Raw genomic sequence first — 15,916 nt, forward strand, 5'->3', positions numbered from 1 at the left:
CTTGGCATCGTGGTTTCTTTCCACCTGTGTCCAAGCAGTCAGATCGTTGCCCTGGCCTCCGGCCTCCCATCTGCGTCCACGCGATCAGATCCAGACTTTTCCTGGTCTTACGAGTTCTTAATCTCCCACCTGTGTCGAGCCAATCAGATCCTTACCTACCTGAACATCTTCTGTCTAACCAATCATCTGCCCCGCCGCTGTGTCTCGAGCTCTTGGCATCGTGGTTTCTTTCCACCTGTGTCCAAGCAGTCAGATCGTTGCCCTGGCCTCCGGCCTCCCATCTGCGTCCACGCGATCAGATCCAGACCTTTCCTGGTCTTACGAGTTCTTAATCTCTCACCTGTGCCGAGCCAACCACTTCCTTGCCTTGTGCCTCCCAGCTCAGCAGCCCAATCAGCGTCTTTCCAGTTGGGGTGTGGCGCCCGAGTCCCGCCAAGAGCCTCCGTAGCAACCCGACTGCCCCTATGATTTGTGTCAGGTCCTGCCAGACCCTTGGGTCTTCCACACTAATCAGCTTGCGCCCACCCTTATCGTTTCCCACCTGTGTCAAATTAATCACCTCCTTACCTAGCACGCCGTCTTCCATATTTAACCAATCAGCAAACCTTCGTCTATCGCGTCCCTGTTCTTTCCTACTGTATCAAGCAATTCATCTCCGTTTGCTTAACCAATCCGAGTCTTCCAGCTGTTCCTATCCAACCTCGTCCGGGATCCTTCCCTTCTTTCACATCTCCAATCTTTATGTGAGACACACTCATCTCCTTGGCCGCCTCTGTTTTCCCTCTGACCTGCGTCTTGCCAATCATCTCCCACCGACGTGAGATTTTGCCTTCGCCGGTGCCCGCAGACTGTCTTACCCAACATCAGCTTCCCTTGCCCGTCGAACCAGTCATCTTTCTCGCCTTCACCCTGAAGACTATTTCACTTTTATTATTTGCTTAAATATCACCTCATACATTTAATCAACAGATAAAGTGTCGTCCATTTGCTGATTCGACGTGTTGTGGAGCGCGGTGGGTGTCCTCGATCTTTGTACGCAGAAAACCGGCTGGCGGCATCCTCCTCTCCCAGGCGTTGCCGTGGAGACGAAGGAACTATCCCGGCCCAGGACCAGACTGCGGGGGGGGGGACCACTTTTACCATGGACCCAAACATATAAAAGCCTCGTGTCACCGGGCAGTCTTTGTCTTCTTCTTGGGCTATCCTGCCAGAAGCCACACCTAGATAAGACCCGGACGTCTGCACCGCACATTCCTTTGTAATAAATCCATTTACTCGTCTAATCGTTGGTCATCCCTTCCTGGATCAGCGAACACGCGTAGGGTCCAAACTCGCAAACCCCTACAACACTTATCTCGCCATCATGCGCGTCTTCCTCCGTGCATCAGACAATGGACATTATTGCTGTTTGTCCAAATGATCTTCTTGGCTTGCCACCCGCGTACAACCAATCAGCGTCGTACTCTCCCCGGCCTAGTCCTGCAGACGCGTTTATGCGCGCTCAGGTCATTTTTGTTTTTTAACGACTTCTTATTTCCTGGCCGTTCGATTCCACCAATCTTCCCCACGCCCCGGCGCGTGGTGGAGCCTCTGCTACCATTTTGCGCATTTTAGGTTCCTCCGTTGAGCCGCGATGTTGTAAAACATCAGAGCGACCCGATAATATTCGTTATTCCGTCTGAAGAACGAGAAGCAGGTCCCCCCGACTCTCAACGGCCGTCCGCACTGTATGAATTATTGGCGCATATAATTTGGGCTATTAGTCTTCGGGAGTTGATACTACGCTCGCCTCGCCGGTTCCGCCGGCGCCGCTCCCGTTTTGTGTTCCGACCGACTTTGTGACACATTTCCGTGTTAAGTTGAGCGGGAGCTGCGCTATTAGCATACAGATTATCTATTGTGCTCGCCGGTGTGCCGCCGCAGAAAGGAATTAGCATTCAAAAGACAGAGGAGGGCGGGAGGAGAAAGGAAAAAAGACGGGAATGAAAAAGAGGATTATGCATATCCTACTTCGCCCCGTTTACGTCTGTAATCTTCCACCGGGGTCAGTGTTTTATCCAAATTGATTTCTTCCAAGCTAAAGGCGCCGCGTGATGCCTTGTCTGGACGCATTTACACGCTTTGCCTCCTTATCGGCGCAATGGTAAACACGGTGATGACTTCATGTTTTATCACAAAGGAACAAAAAGAATTTCAGCCGCTTACATAAAACTTTCCACCCCAAAATTTTGGAAAAAATGTAAAAAAAAAGCAAAGGCCAAACTTTTCCGCCAGTCGAAGCCGTTTGACCACAAAGCCGCGGTTGGTTTTTGCTTCCAGTTTCCCGCCTTCTCCATTTCATGCAAACGTCGACACAGATTAGGCGACGTTGGACTATTGTATTGTATAATCCCGCTCCTGAGCTTCATTACTGATGCAGAATCATAAAGCGGGGCACACGCACACACTGACAATTGGGACCAATTTCGGCGTTTTCCGCTCACTCGCTATCCAGCCAGCAAAGGCGTGATTTTTGGATGACTTGAAAGACGATCCACAGCAACGATCATGTGGTGCGGGGTGGTTTCACTACTTTTTCCTCCCTGCAGAGGCCCGATTTTTGGATGAATCTGAAGATGATCTGAAGCGAATATCCAGTGGCAGGAGGTTGAGGGGTCATACTTGGCCAAACCAAAGTTTTCCAGCATTCGGGATGCCATATTGTGTTGCATTGTCTCAGTTAACGTGAAATATGAATTCAAATTCTCCACGCATTCCTGCGTTGCCGAGAGGCCAATTGGATTTCTCGAGCATATTTACGGCACTTGCAAAGACCTCGGCCGACCTCTGCGCCCCCGAGCGTAATAAACACAAGCGGGTCTTCTGCACGGAGGTCACCAATCGGAGGAGGAAACGGGGCAGTCTCAGCCAAATATGGACAAAGCCGATGCGAATGCGGGTCAAACACAAGTTGCTCTTCAAAAGAGGCTTTTCAGGACACCAAAAAATGTTTCAAATGAAACTGACACGTTGGTATTGAGTCCATTTAAGATGTGGAAACAGCCAAATTACGGGCCCTTTAAGGACTGTGGCCCAGTTGTTGCTTCTATTACACGGCGTTAAATTGAATTGATTAGATCTCTGTATTCAATTGTGATATATTTATTTGTTAAGACCACGACAGTCCCAAAATATAGTGCAGAGTCCATATTGCATATTAATAGCAAAATTTGTTTGAAATAGCCTTTAAAATGTCCGTGAGACTTGATCTAAAAGCTCGTGAAAACAAGCGGTTGGATCAAGTTGAAAAAAAAAAAAAAAACAAACGAAAAAAAAACTTGTAGGCGAGCAAAAACACCTGCGAGCTGTCAGTCAGCCGCTTGTTATCCGTCACTCCGCCGTCACTCCCGCCGCGGCCTACCGTGCCCATCAGTCATCAGCTGCTGTCTGTCAGATCGCGTCGCCCGTCAACATCCCGGCGCGACGTTTGCAAGATCGCATGACGGAAACATTAACGCACTGAAAAGACGGCGTCCTGGCAGTCAGGGGTGAAAACTCAGTCGCTTCCCTCTGGGAAACCGCAAGAAGCGATCGTCAGTTGCCTGCAAAATCAGACGGAAACAAATCGGCAGTAATTTCACATTGTCCGAGTTTTCCCACGTTGCTGTTTTGACACGGATGATGATGATGATGATGGGACGGAAGAATGAGAATTGATCAAGTTTCGATTCTTTGTTTAAAGTAACTCTTTCAACTTTGGACAGAAGATACACTCGTTGTACGTAATGTAAGTATACATGAATCAATATGAGAGTTTTAGGAAATGATAAAGCTGCACTCTTGTTGTTCCGGAAAAAAATACCAAAAAATTGGGTTTTTTTTTTTTTTTTTTTTTTTTGATACGGCAACTTTAAACACTGACAGTGAGAGCAGACCGACGAGAAGCTCGATCGAACCTTTCAGAGTTCCTGCCGGGAGATATTTGTGAAGCTTCTCAATATATACTGTCACACTTTGCTTGCTAACATTTGGGAATGAGAACACATCGAACCAGTCGGACCTCGACTTGCAGAATTGCTTCTGTGCGATTATAGAAGAGGATATATTATATTTGGAGACTCCCCAAGAGGGGTTGCGTCAGGCGTAAAAACTGTGCCAAACAGGTCTGAGCGTTCATCTGCGATGTCACGCTGCGGCGACCCCTTACGGGACAAGCCGAAAGAGACCTCCCCGGATCGAGGAACACCCGACAGAGGCGAGCGACACCCCGTGCTGCCCGGACCCCAACACTCGGAAATGTTTGCCCGTCTTTGCGCCACCTCCGTTCTGGCCGACGTGACGCAAATCCCACCTGAGAGTGAAGCGGGCGGCGGCGATCTGGTTGAAGCGCTCGTTCCTTTTTGAAGATTTTTGTTGTTGTTGCTACGTGGAATCGTAAGCCACATGACAGACACGATTCCAAGGAATTTTTCGTACGAAACTTTCTCCAACCTCGAACTTTCCCCCAGAACGTTCCTTCATTTGTCCAAAATGTCCACGACTTCCCCTCCTCGCTACATTTTGCAGGATTTCCCCCAAATCCCCAGTACTTCCCTACAAGTGTGAAATGCAACGACAGCGGAGGCAATCCCTACTCCCCCGGGGTTACACAACGCCGTCGTGCCTCATCCGTGCCGTCAGCCGCGATAGGAAAGAGCAAGCGAGGAGGAACGCCGTTGTTGGCTCCTGACAGCCGGCGTAACGCCGCCCGTCGAGGGATTTGGGCTAAGTGGCAGGGCGGAAAAGCGTTGAGGACGCGCCGGATGGCGTTCCACATCAGTCAGCGGCGTGGAGTGGGCGTGAGCGTTCGACAGCAGGCCAGCCTTGTGTCGGGTTTTGCTTTTTTTTTTTTTTCTGGCGTGTGAATGGAAAAGCGTGTTTAATTTTGGCAACTGGGAATATATATAAAAAAAAAAAAAAGGTAGCACCTTGTTGTTCTTCGTCCTCTTCAGTTGCGCCTTCATCCTCCTTTCATGCGTGTCAGATAAAGAGCTCAACGACAAACAACATCCGCGATGAGATGTGGCACACAAAGAGTCTTAAAAAAGACAAGAAGAAGAAGAAGAAGAAGGAGGAGGAGGCTGTCTTGGCGCTGGGAGGGAGGCAGGAATTGTATCCGGGATGGAAGTGGACCACATCCCGCTGCTTTTATTAATTTTCCGTCATTCCAAAAGGCTGCGCGCCGTGTTTTCGGGCACGTTCTCGTGTTTGTGTGTTGACCTTCGGTTTTGTCTTGTAAAAAGCTCTCGTCACTCCTGGGAAGATTTACAACCTTTTTTGATGCCCTCAAACATCCGCCGCCATTCGCAGCGTCGCCGCATCAGAGGGTCGCGGGATTCCTCGGCTTCCTCCGTCTTTCTACGGCTCATTTAATCACGCAATTCATCCGAAACCCTAACTTGAAACCTCAAGCTTGGCTTGAAACTGTCATTTAAAACCCTAACGCTATTTCAAAACCCTAATCCGAAAACACAACCCTGACTTGAAACCATAGTTGTGGCTCAAATCCTTGGTTGAACTGTTTTAAACCCTAACCTTCTCTTGAAACCCATTTTTGAAATCCTAATCGAGGGTTAAATGCCTACTTTCAAGCCACAACTCTCTTTGGTTGGCCTTCCAACCCTCGTTTGAAACCCTATCCCTGGTCTGAAACCCCACTTTGAGACTGACAGCAGTCACTCACATTTGACAAATGTACAGCTGTGGTCAGTCATGCCCGCAGATATAAAGTTGCGGGTGTCTTCTGTTTGTAATTATGTGTGCACCCCTTTAAGAGCGGAGGGGGGCGGTGTCAGGTAAACTAGGAAGTAGAAGTAGGGTGAGCAGCGACCATTTCCTTCCGTGTTAAAAAAAAAAAAAAAGAAGACATCAGGCTGCAGCTCACTGCGCTGGATCGGTTTTCATGTGCGCTGAAAGTGTGCGACAAGTGCGCAATTGCGCAGTGGCACAGCTTAGAGGGAACATTGGTCAAAACGACACAAAATAAGTGACGTCACGTAAAAAATTTCACACGCGTGATTTTTCGTGCTCGACTGCGCAGATTTGCAAGTGCGATGGCGCGCGGGCGCCTACGCGCCTGTCAAATCACAGTGACTGGAACGATGATTTGGAACCCCAAGTTTGGTTTGAAATGTGACTTTGAAATCCTAAGCAAGGCTTGAATCCCAAATTTGAAACCCTAAATTCTACTCGAAAAGCGAGCCCTACTTTAAAAACTTAACCCTTGTTGGAAACTTGAGCTTTCTCTAAAAGCCCAACACTGCCTTGAAACCCCATTTGGGATCTAAAATTTAAAGTCCTGAACCTTGTCTGAAATCCTCCATCTCAACCTCTAACCTTTGCTTGAAACCAAACATTAAAACCACAATTAAAGCAAAAACTTGAAAGCCGATCTCGGCTCGAAACAAAGACCCTGGCTTTAAACATTGCTTGCACAGTTAATAAAGTTTGGAAGGAGGTGACAGATTGGTGTGCATTTCCTACGGGGGCAAAATCCAAATATGAAGGAACACCCGTACAAATTGTGTTGTTTTTATTTGGTATCCAAAGAGCACTAAAGCTCCCGTCGCATCATAAAGCCGACGGGGAAACGTTATCAACGTGTCAGAAAGGACGGAAAGAGTTCAAAAGAAATGTAGGCGCGCGCTTAATAAGTCCGCCAGGTTTGGCGCTCGTCGGGCGGAGAAAACAGCAAACAAAGTCAGGCGGGGCCTCCGAGGCCGGCCGTAACTTAAGTGTCACCAGGTCACGTCGCCTCTCGCTGAGGGACCCGCAAAACTTCTCAAATGGAGCTCTTCGTCTCCTTTTCTCCCCCCCCCCCCCCGTTTCACGGCGTCGATTAGAAGCGCCGCCGAAGCCGAGAAATCCTGGAGCGTAAATGAAGAAGACGAATGGCGTACAAGCGCAACGCTGTCACCCGCTTCCCTCCCAGCCAGAGTGTTTTATTACAATCAGTACGCGTGTCTGCTTGCGCGGGGGAAAATGTGCAAGAAATAATGATGTGGAGGGTCTTGGGGGTCCGGATTGAAGTGTTCCTGTAAGAATTCCGGTGGTGTAAGCAATTTATTTCTTAACACGTAGTTCATATTGTTTAAGACACACCATCTATCTGCCAGGCCGCCACACGAAATATGGCTTTAATACCGCGGCCGGCGCGCCGGGGGGACGGCGAACGCTTCTACCTCTGGCCCGGCGCACCCGCCGTCAGGAATTTGGGCCGTGCCAAGGAAAGCAGCATTCAAACGGGAAAACACACACACACACTGACCACGTGTTGCTTTATGGATTTGACAAACGCTCGTAGTCGGGAGCAAAAACAGAAATGAACGCACCAAGCAGAGGAAATGTCTTTTTTTTTTTTAGTTTTGCCGGTCGCGGTTCATTCCTCGTCCAATTTTCCAGATCTTTCCCCAGACTTACAAAACTGCCAGAAGTTTTCAAAAAGGGGTTGCCGTAGTTGTCGAAGTTGTACAGCATTTTCACCGAAAACTTTTGCGACACACACAATATGGCGGCCAGCCCCAAACCCACCAAAAGGAACCCGTGCACTCACCAAAACTATTCATTTCTGACCGAAAAGTGGAGAAAAGCAGCTTTTTAAAAAAAAAAAAAAAATAATAAATGAAAGCAAACATGACGAGGTAAACGGCGGCATTAACGCTCATATTTTTTTTTTTTTTTTTTGCTTCTGCGACATCAATCTATAAAATGAGAAAAAGCAAAAGAGATAAATAGCTTTTGATGGCAAAACGATCGTTTAATTTGAGGTAAAAGAGCGAGGAAACACTGCCACGCATAGTTTGTACCATCTAGATATTGTACGCCATGAAACGTGTTTGCCTTCCAACATGTTGCCATTTTTCCTCCTCATCATGGACACAGCAAGCCGTGATTGACCACCGAGTTTCCATCTTCTGCCTTCAACTCAAAAGCTGTGCCGATCCCAAATCCAAGGTGACGCAACGCCGCCACCTACAGGGATCTGTTGGTCATCGCAGTGGTTTGTGAAATGTCATTTTACAGATAAATTGGGCAAAGCACGTTTGCATGCCTGCTCGATGGGAGAAAAAAAATGTGTTTGACGAATATTTACGTCATTGGCAGTAAACGGTTGGATTCCACTTTGATGAATAGAAATGTGCATGGCAGTCAAAGACGAATGGCGCTTCCTTTCATTTCGGCGGGTGAAGATGATTTGCAGTATGATGATGAAACAAATGAAATGAAATCATAAGTCAGGGCAGCGCTTTTTCTTCATTATACTGTAAAGTTGAACGCACCTGGTGTGGCTTGGTTGTGGTCAAACTACATAAAGACGGTGGAGGACATAACAGATCGCGTAACATGTACGATACATTGCTTTACTCCTCTTCATCTCCTACAGCTAATAAAATAATAATGCTAATAATGGTGACTTCCAGATATTTTTTTCATCCGAATTCGGTTTCTGACTGTCATCTTTGTTCAGTGGGTCGCAGGCTTTTGTGGCCTTTTTCCTAATTGCCGTTAAAGACGCTCAGGGCCTCGGCAACCCCCCCCCCCCCCCTCCCCCGCCCCCCTCACACACACACACCCGCACCCGCACACGCACACCGTGACCCGGTATGGCTGACATACTTAAAATTTGTGTGCGTGTGTGTGTGTGTGTGTGAAAAAGAAATCTTCAGAAGTGGTCCAAAAAAAAAAAAAAAAAGTGCACTACTGGGCAAATATTCTGGTCTTAATTAGCGGCCCCCCCATTCAGCCTTTCGGCGCCTCCCCCAGCCCCGTCTTAGCTTCTTCTTCTTCTTCATCATCATCATCATCATCCTCCTCAACGCATTCCGAAGAGATGAAATGTGCACGTTTTTCCCGACTAAATCGACTACATCGATTCAGAACATTTCCCGGGTAGTGACTGTTTTCATCGAATATTACGACTCCATTACAACTAATTTTGCTGTAAAAACACCTTTTTTCAGGAATTAATTTTACATATTACATATTTGCATAATCCCAGACGCCGTTTAATTCAAAAAGTATATTTTTGCCAAATTGCAACCTTATTCTGGTAAGATTCAAATCAAATCATTTTCGGTATTTTCTTAATTTTTCACAATTTTCAAATCTCAAAATTTGAATGTTTTTGCTGTAAATTTTTTTCCCCCCACAATTGAAATATTGTTCACACAAAATAATAATTTGTATTCTTAAGAGTTGCACAGCTTTTTTTTCCCCATACCTCTACTCACAAACGTCTCTAGTAACGAAAGATTCAGGTTATGAAACGTGTCCTCGGAAAATAAAATGTCTCTAGTTATGAAGGAAATTCAGGAAAGGGGAAAAATAGGCAGTGGATTGCCCAAATTCCACCAAACGTAAACATCCCCGTTGGGTTTTGTGGCGCGATGGAGCTGCTCTCCCATTGGCTATCGCTGTAGCATCTTCCTGGCATTCCATTGGCTACGAGGGACGTCAATCTTTACCCATGATGCTTTTTGATTCCCTTGGATACTCCACTGTCACTGAATCACGCTGGCGCTGTCACAAGCTAACACACACACACACACACAAGTCCAACTTTTTCGTGAGTTTTTCCTTTGGGTTTTTGGGCAAATTTCTTCACGATGGGCCCCGAGAAACTTTGGTGGAATTAAGTTGTGCGCGCGCGTCCATTTGTACGTACGTTTACTCTTGGCTGTGAAGTGTTTTCCTCCTCCTCGGTCCCAGTTAGACGTTTACACGCGGCAAGATATCTTTCCCTTTCAAGGATTTTGGAAAACACAGACAATGTCATTCTTTTGGCTGAAATACACAACGTAATCAGGGCGCAACGAGGTGGAGTAGCGCGCATCAGGAAGTCAGTCGCACATGTCCACGCCGCCGCGGCTGCTGTCAAACACGTGACTCAACTCTCTGCTTCCGCAGCGAGAGCCACGCCCCTGACGTATTCATCACGTGGTGTAAAAATGTTACGGTCGCCCGAACTACAAGCTTTTTTTTTTTGTCACGTCATTATCCAACCACTTATCCTCACGAGGGTTGCAGGAAAGCTGGAGCCTATCCCAGCTAGCTTGAGGCGAAAGGCGGACTAGACCCCGAACTGGTCGCCAGTCAGTCGCTGAGCGGGAATCGACCCCGCGCTGCCCGCACCAAAGGCAGGCGTGTGTACCACTACACCATCAGTGACTCTTAGCTTTTTTTATTTTTTTATTTTTAAAGTTTATTATCCATAATGAAAGAAGAATGCAGCCCTTCGGGGGCACAAGCCAGTGCAATCTGTAGTCCGGTCCCGAGCCCGGATAAATGCAGGAGGTTGTGTCGGGGAGGGCATCCATCCATCCATCCATTTTCCTTTGCCGCTTATCCTCACAAGGGTCGCGGAGAGTGCCGGAGCCTATCCCGGCTGTCAACGGGCAGGAGGCGGGCGGGGTACGCCCTGAACTGGTCGCCAGCCAATCGCAGGGCACAAGGAGACAGACAACAATTGCACTCACAATCCCACCTAGGGGGAATTTAGAGTGTCCAATTGATGTCACGTGTTTTTGGGATGTGGGAGGAAACCCACGCAAGCATGGGGAGAACATGCAAAGTCCGCACAAGCGGGTCTGGGATTGAACCCGGGACCTCAGAACTGTGAGGCCAAAGCTTTACCAGCTGCCGTCAGGAAGGGCATCCGGCGTAAAACTGCCCAAAAAAATAAAAGTGCCGTGAGAAGTTGTCCAATTTTATGTAATTGCTTATGTCCAAGAAATATAAGAAATAAATATAATGTATCTCTATTCATCTATTTATGCCAGTAAGGCACAATGACAGACGGAACAAAAACAAACAACAACAACAACAACAAAAAAATGTCCGGAAGTACATACAGTAACTAAATCGATCCATTTTTGGTGACGTTTACTTTTGTCGGTGCGCCGTGGGATTTTTTTTCCAATCGTAAAATATGTGCCTCGGCTCTATAAAAGTCGGAAATCGCCGATCTAAAGCATGAGCGCAGTCGGGGCTGGAGCGGAAGATGCGAAGACGCAAACGGGACAGGCCGAAAGGAAAAGAAGATCCATCGTGAAAGAAGAACTGTACCTGAAAATAATTTGATCCCCTGTGCAAAAAAAAAAAAGTTTTGGAACCACTGTCATAATCCAATTTTTTTTTTTCCCTTTTCTTCTTCAAAAAGTGCTACTTCATCCCGGTGGTGCCTTTTTCCCCTCCCTGATAAAATTCCAACATAGGTGTGATGCTGTTTGGGTTAGCAGTACCCGCTTGAGAGAATACGGCATCCCATTTCGATCCTCGCTACGCCGAATCGATGTCTTCGTCTGCGATTGCGGTGTCTGTTGTGGACTTCGCCGTCCAGCGTATTCCCATTGAACGGAAAGCCGGCAAAGCCTTGACGAGTCAACGATCCACTCACGGAGTCCGCTATCTAAATTGTCTAACGGGGACACGCTGTGAATAATTGCCTTGTTTGCGTCTCGCTTACACGCACACACAAATCAATCGAGTGACTTCCGATCGGCTCCGTCGTCCTCTGGAGAAGCGCTCGTCTCGGAAGCCGAGCTTTACTATTGAGCGGCGTGTGGACTTCTTTTCGCCGCTGAACGCTTTGAAATTGTCTGGCGAACTCGTAAATTGACCGACAGTCTCGGGAATCTTTCGCTCTTTCGCAAGAGGGACTTTGGTCCAATTTGCAGGTAATGAACAGGAGGTTCCGGAGAGAATTTATGATGCGACGCAAAGGCGGGTTTGGACTTTTTGAAACATTTCAGGTCCGACTGGAGCGGCTCAGCTGGTCTTAGCGCTGGCCTCACAGTTCTGAGGACCCGGGTCCGAGTTTGCATGTTCTCCCCGTGCCTGCGTGGCTTTTCACATCCCCCCCAAAAAACACTGTAAATTGCCCCCAGGTGTGATTGTGAGTGCGGCTGTTGTTTGTCTCGATGTGCCCTGCGATTATCTGGCGACCAGTTCCGGGTGTACCTCGCCCGTTGACAGCCGGGTTAGGCTCCGGCACTCCCCGCGACCCTCGTGAGGATAAGCGGCAAAGGAAAATGGATGGATGGAAAAGAGTTTGTGTACTGTGGACTGGCTGTAAAGGTGCTGGACAATGTTGGGAATCCTTAATAAGACAAAGACCACGCTACAACACGGTAATAACACCATGAAATAGGCTCTAAATCAAAATGAAGAGTTTGTGCTTGATGATAATTCAACGGGCATCATGCAGCTTCTTCTGGTGTGCACACCTTAGCCACCACGGGAAAGCGAAATACATGAAAACTTCAGACCGCTGCAAAAAGTCAGCAGTAATATGCATTGTTTAACACAGAGGATAAAGAATATCTGCCCGTGAGTGTTGCAACGCGTGTTGCTGCTGTCGATGTTCAAATATAACTTATTTTAAAAGTGTATATAAATATCTATCGGAAGATTCCTGCTCGTGTTGTTAGCCCATCTGTGGCGCTTTGTGTCGCGCTGGCATTAAGTTTGTTGACTTTAGTTAAAGACATTTCATGTGGTTTGGGTCCTAAAAATGAAATGCTTCACGTTTAGTTTCAGGGTAAACGGCAATGGGCCGAACTTATTTTGTGGGTCGTTGCCGCCGTCCGACGTTCGTAACGAAAATATTTGCTCGTAACGCAAGACAAAAATTTCCCGAGTGGCGTTCATGTCTTGAAAATTCAGCCCTTCAACCCAGTCGCACTTCACGGGGGAAGTCAGGAATGAATTCATGTCATTCATTTCATTTGATTGAATTTCATGAAGTTGCGCTCCAATTAATTTGAGCCACACGATTGTCAATACTAAGTTTTGCGCAAAGTCCGGCGGCGCAGGGTGCGCGTACCGTAAGCGCATCCATCAATTTTCCTGAAAGGTTGGCGCACGGCGCGCGTTAGACAAAAGGAAGTGCGGTGAAAGTCTTCGGGTAATTGCTGTTTGGTGTCAGTTGTTGTTGTAAAAGGCGCCGTAATGACCAGTAAGGAGAACCTTAAGCCTCGCTGGCAGCTTGAAAGGTCATTGATTTCCTTCCTTCCTTCCGTCCTTCCTTCCTTCCGTCCTTCCTTCCTTCCTTCCTTCCGTCCTTCCTTCCGTCCTTCCTTCCGTCCTTCCTTCCTTCCTTCCTTCCTTCCTTCCCTTCCCTTAATGCTCCTTCCGACTGCTACGCGATCTGTTTTTTTTGTTGTTTTTTTTTTTTTTTTTTTTTGGGAAACATTTCATCCGTATTTTGGCATTTTACCAACGGGCCGAGGACAGCCGCCCGACGAGCGGACCCTTGACAGCCAATTGGATAAATGAACCTTCAATTTAGCCGGCGGTCCCGGCGGGGAGCCTTCACCTATCGGCGCCTCCGCCCCCCGTGACAAAGACGCCCTTAAGGAAGAGCTAACAGGCCCCCTCGCGCCGCCTTCCAAGTCGACCCCCATCCACGTATTGTCAATCCCGTCCGTCCTCTTTTGCCGCTGCCTTGCTCGACGGCCAAAAACGTTGCTGCTTTTCTTTCAAAGTTTGTAGGTTTTTTTTCTTAAAAAAAAAACAAAAACAAAAACGTTTGTCTCACAGTCAAGAAGTCGTGGGTTTGAATCTTCTCACGTGGCGTTTGCGTGCTTTCTCCACTTCACAACTTTGCCATGTAAATATATAACGCGTAAATCAGCTCAGCGTGGCTCCTGGCACGTTATGGAGTTTTATCTTTTAACGTGTAAATTCAAAACTATGTTTCCGTTTGAAAGTCCTTTCTCAGTCTTCTTTGGTTATTTGAGGTCACGCAAAAGCAAACAATTCCGTTGACTTTTCACTGTCGAGTGTGTGTGTAAATGTTGCGACGCTTGTGAGGATAAGCGGGACAGGAAATGGATGGACGAATATTACAGCGGTCACTATTTCTTTTATAGTTTTTGTACCTGATTTTGTTATGTATTTATATGTTGGTATTGTTTAATGACCTGAAAAATTTGAGGTGGCTTGAATGATATAAAACACAGAAGGGACTACATCGATCTATTTTCTTAGCCGCTTATCCTCACGGGGGCCGCGGGGAGTGCTGGAGCCAGGCAGGAGGCGGGCGGGGTACACCCTGAACTGGTCGCCGGCCAATCACAGGGCACACGGAGACAGACAACAACGGCACTCAAAATCACACCTTGGGGCAATTTAGAGTGTCCAATGAATGTTGCCTGTTTTTGGGATGCGGGAGGAAACCGGAGTGCCCGCCCGGAGAAAACATGCAAACTCCACACAGTCGGGGCCGGGATTGAACCCGGGACCTCAGAAGTCCAGCTGATCCACCGTGTCGCACACAGAAGGGTATTCAAGTTTGAGTCGTGTATTTCAAGAATTGGATTTATCGCACGGTGTCGTGTAATTTCATTTCAGCAATGGATCAGAGTAGCGTCAACGTCGCCGTTGCGTTGGACATTTTCTTTCCACACAAAGCAAATGTTCTCCGCTTTTTGATCTAGGAACAAGTTTTTGGCAATAACAACTTTACTAAAGAACGGGAAAAGCTAAAAACAAACGTCAAATAACCGTGACTAGTTTTTCCCTTGGTGAAAAACGGCCGGCAACGAACGGGTTAACAAAACGTCCTGAATGTTGAATTCATCCCATTTTCGGGATCATTACCTGTCCACGCATGAACCCATGAAGGGATTTTGCCGCATGGAGACATTTGCAGTCCGACTGCGCATTGCGAAGAAAGCCAAAGAAAAAGCAAAAAAAAACCCCCCCCCCAAAAAAAACACCTGCAGAGCCGCGATTTCAAATGCGTACTCGGGTCAAACTACAAATGGTACAACCTCGGGGGGCGTTCCGCTGAAGAGCTTCCAACGGGCTAAATATACGTACGACGCCATATTCCCGGAACCCATAAATATGCACAATGAGTCCGCTTTGCATATGTGCATACATAAGAACTCGGCGTGCGTCGCCCACTTGACAGGCGTAATGACACCTCGGGGCCAAAGATTAAAACAGGACCCGCAGCGGAGCATCAGTCTGGCCGCGATAATAAGCGGGGGGCGGGGGGGCTGACACTCGGCAACATGAAAAAATAATCACTCATAATCATAATTATGTGAGGGAGCCCAGTAATGAGTGTTTAGCCGCACCTACCGGCTACTTTTCCACTTCCGCGCCGCGCACGCTCGCTAGCCGAGCTGCCGCGGGTTAAGCGGAGCTTTTTCCGAACGGGGGAACGGCGCCGAACGCGCGGGCGAGGAGGCGTTAAAAGGGATTAACAAGCCGCCGTGTGACGCGTCGTGTACTTCTTGCGTTGAAAAGAAAAGAAAGCAAACGCAAACAATCTTAAAGGTGAGGTTGTTTCGAAGACAATGCGGCAGCGCTAGTCGAATAACGGTAGATTAATATTGCCTTTGTGGAATAAGAATTGGAAGAACAATTGATCGTGCAAAGCGGGCCGCCATGTTGCCTTCTGCTGCGGACAGGAAGTGACATCATAACTACTGGAGCGCTTTGGCTAGCTGACGCAAGAAACCTTTAAGTACGTTTAAGTTTAAGCTAGGAAGCGCAGCGACGTCATGCTGCTAGCAAGAGCCCACGTCGCTTTGGGGCCCGTTCAAGCGTCTCGAGGCCGATCTGACACCATCTTCTACAAATTAAGTGATGACGTTGTTGATTATCGGGTTGTTTTGTGTCTGTATGTAGGAGAAGATGAATTTTGAGGTGGTGTTGTGTTGATGATGGGGGCAAGTGTACACGAGTAGATCAGAATCAGAATCAGCTTGATTGGCCAAGTGTGCGACAACAGACGAGGAAGTCGGTGCTGCCCTGGTCCGACATTCAAAACAAACAAACAAACAACAAAGTAACAACAACAAGAGACGTTTCTCTTTATGGGAACTATTCCTGATAAGAGTCACAGGAGCAGGGGGAGGAACAATTAGAAAGATGGAGGTACGCA

At 47.6% G+C, this 15,916-nt stretch overlaps 1 long non-coding RNA gene across 1 annotated transcript; it reads right to left on the bottom strand.

The window, feature by feature from the left end:
• Positions 1 to 3,183: 3,183 nt before the first annotated feature.
• Positions 3,184 to 5,052, bottom strand: LOC133497666 (uncharacterized). The gene is made up of 3 exons (XR_009794081.1): positions 4,947 to 5,052; positions 4,331 to 4,872; positions 3,184 to 3,581 (listed from the first exon to the last, which is right to left on the bottom strand). It is a non-coding gene; the product is annotated as an uncharacterized LOC133497666 (long non-coding RNA).
• Between the last annotated feature and the right edge of the window lie 10,864 nt (positions 5,053 to 15,916).

This window comes from Syngnathoides biaculeatus, chromosome 3 (assembly GCF_019802595.1).
Source record: "Syngnathoides biaculeatus isolate LvHL_M chromosome 3, ASM1980259v1, whole genome shotgun sequence".
In the NCBI taxonomy this organism is placed as follows: Eukaryota; Metazoa; Chordata; class Actinopteri; order Syngnathiformes; family Syngnathidae; genus Syngnathoides; species Syngnathoides biaculeatus.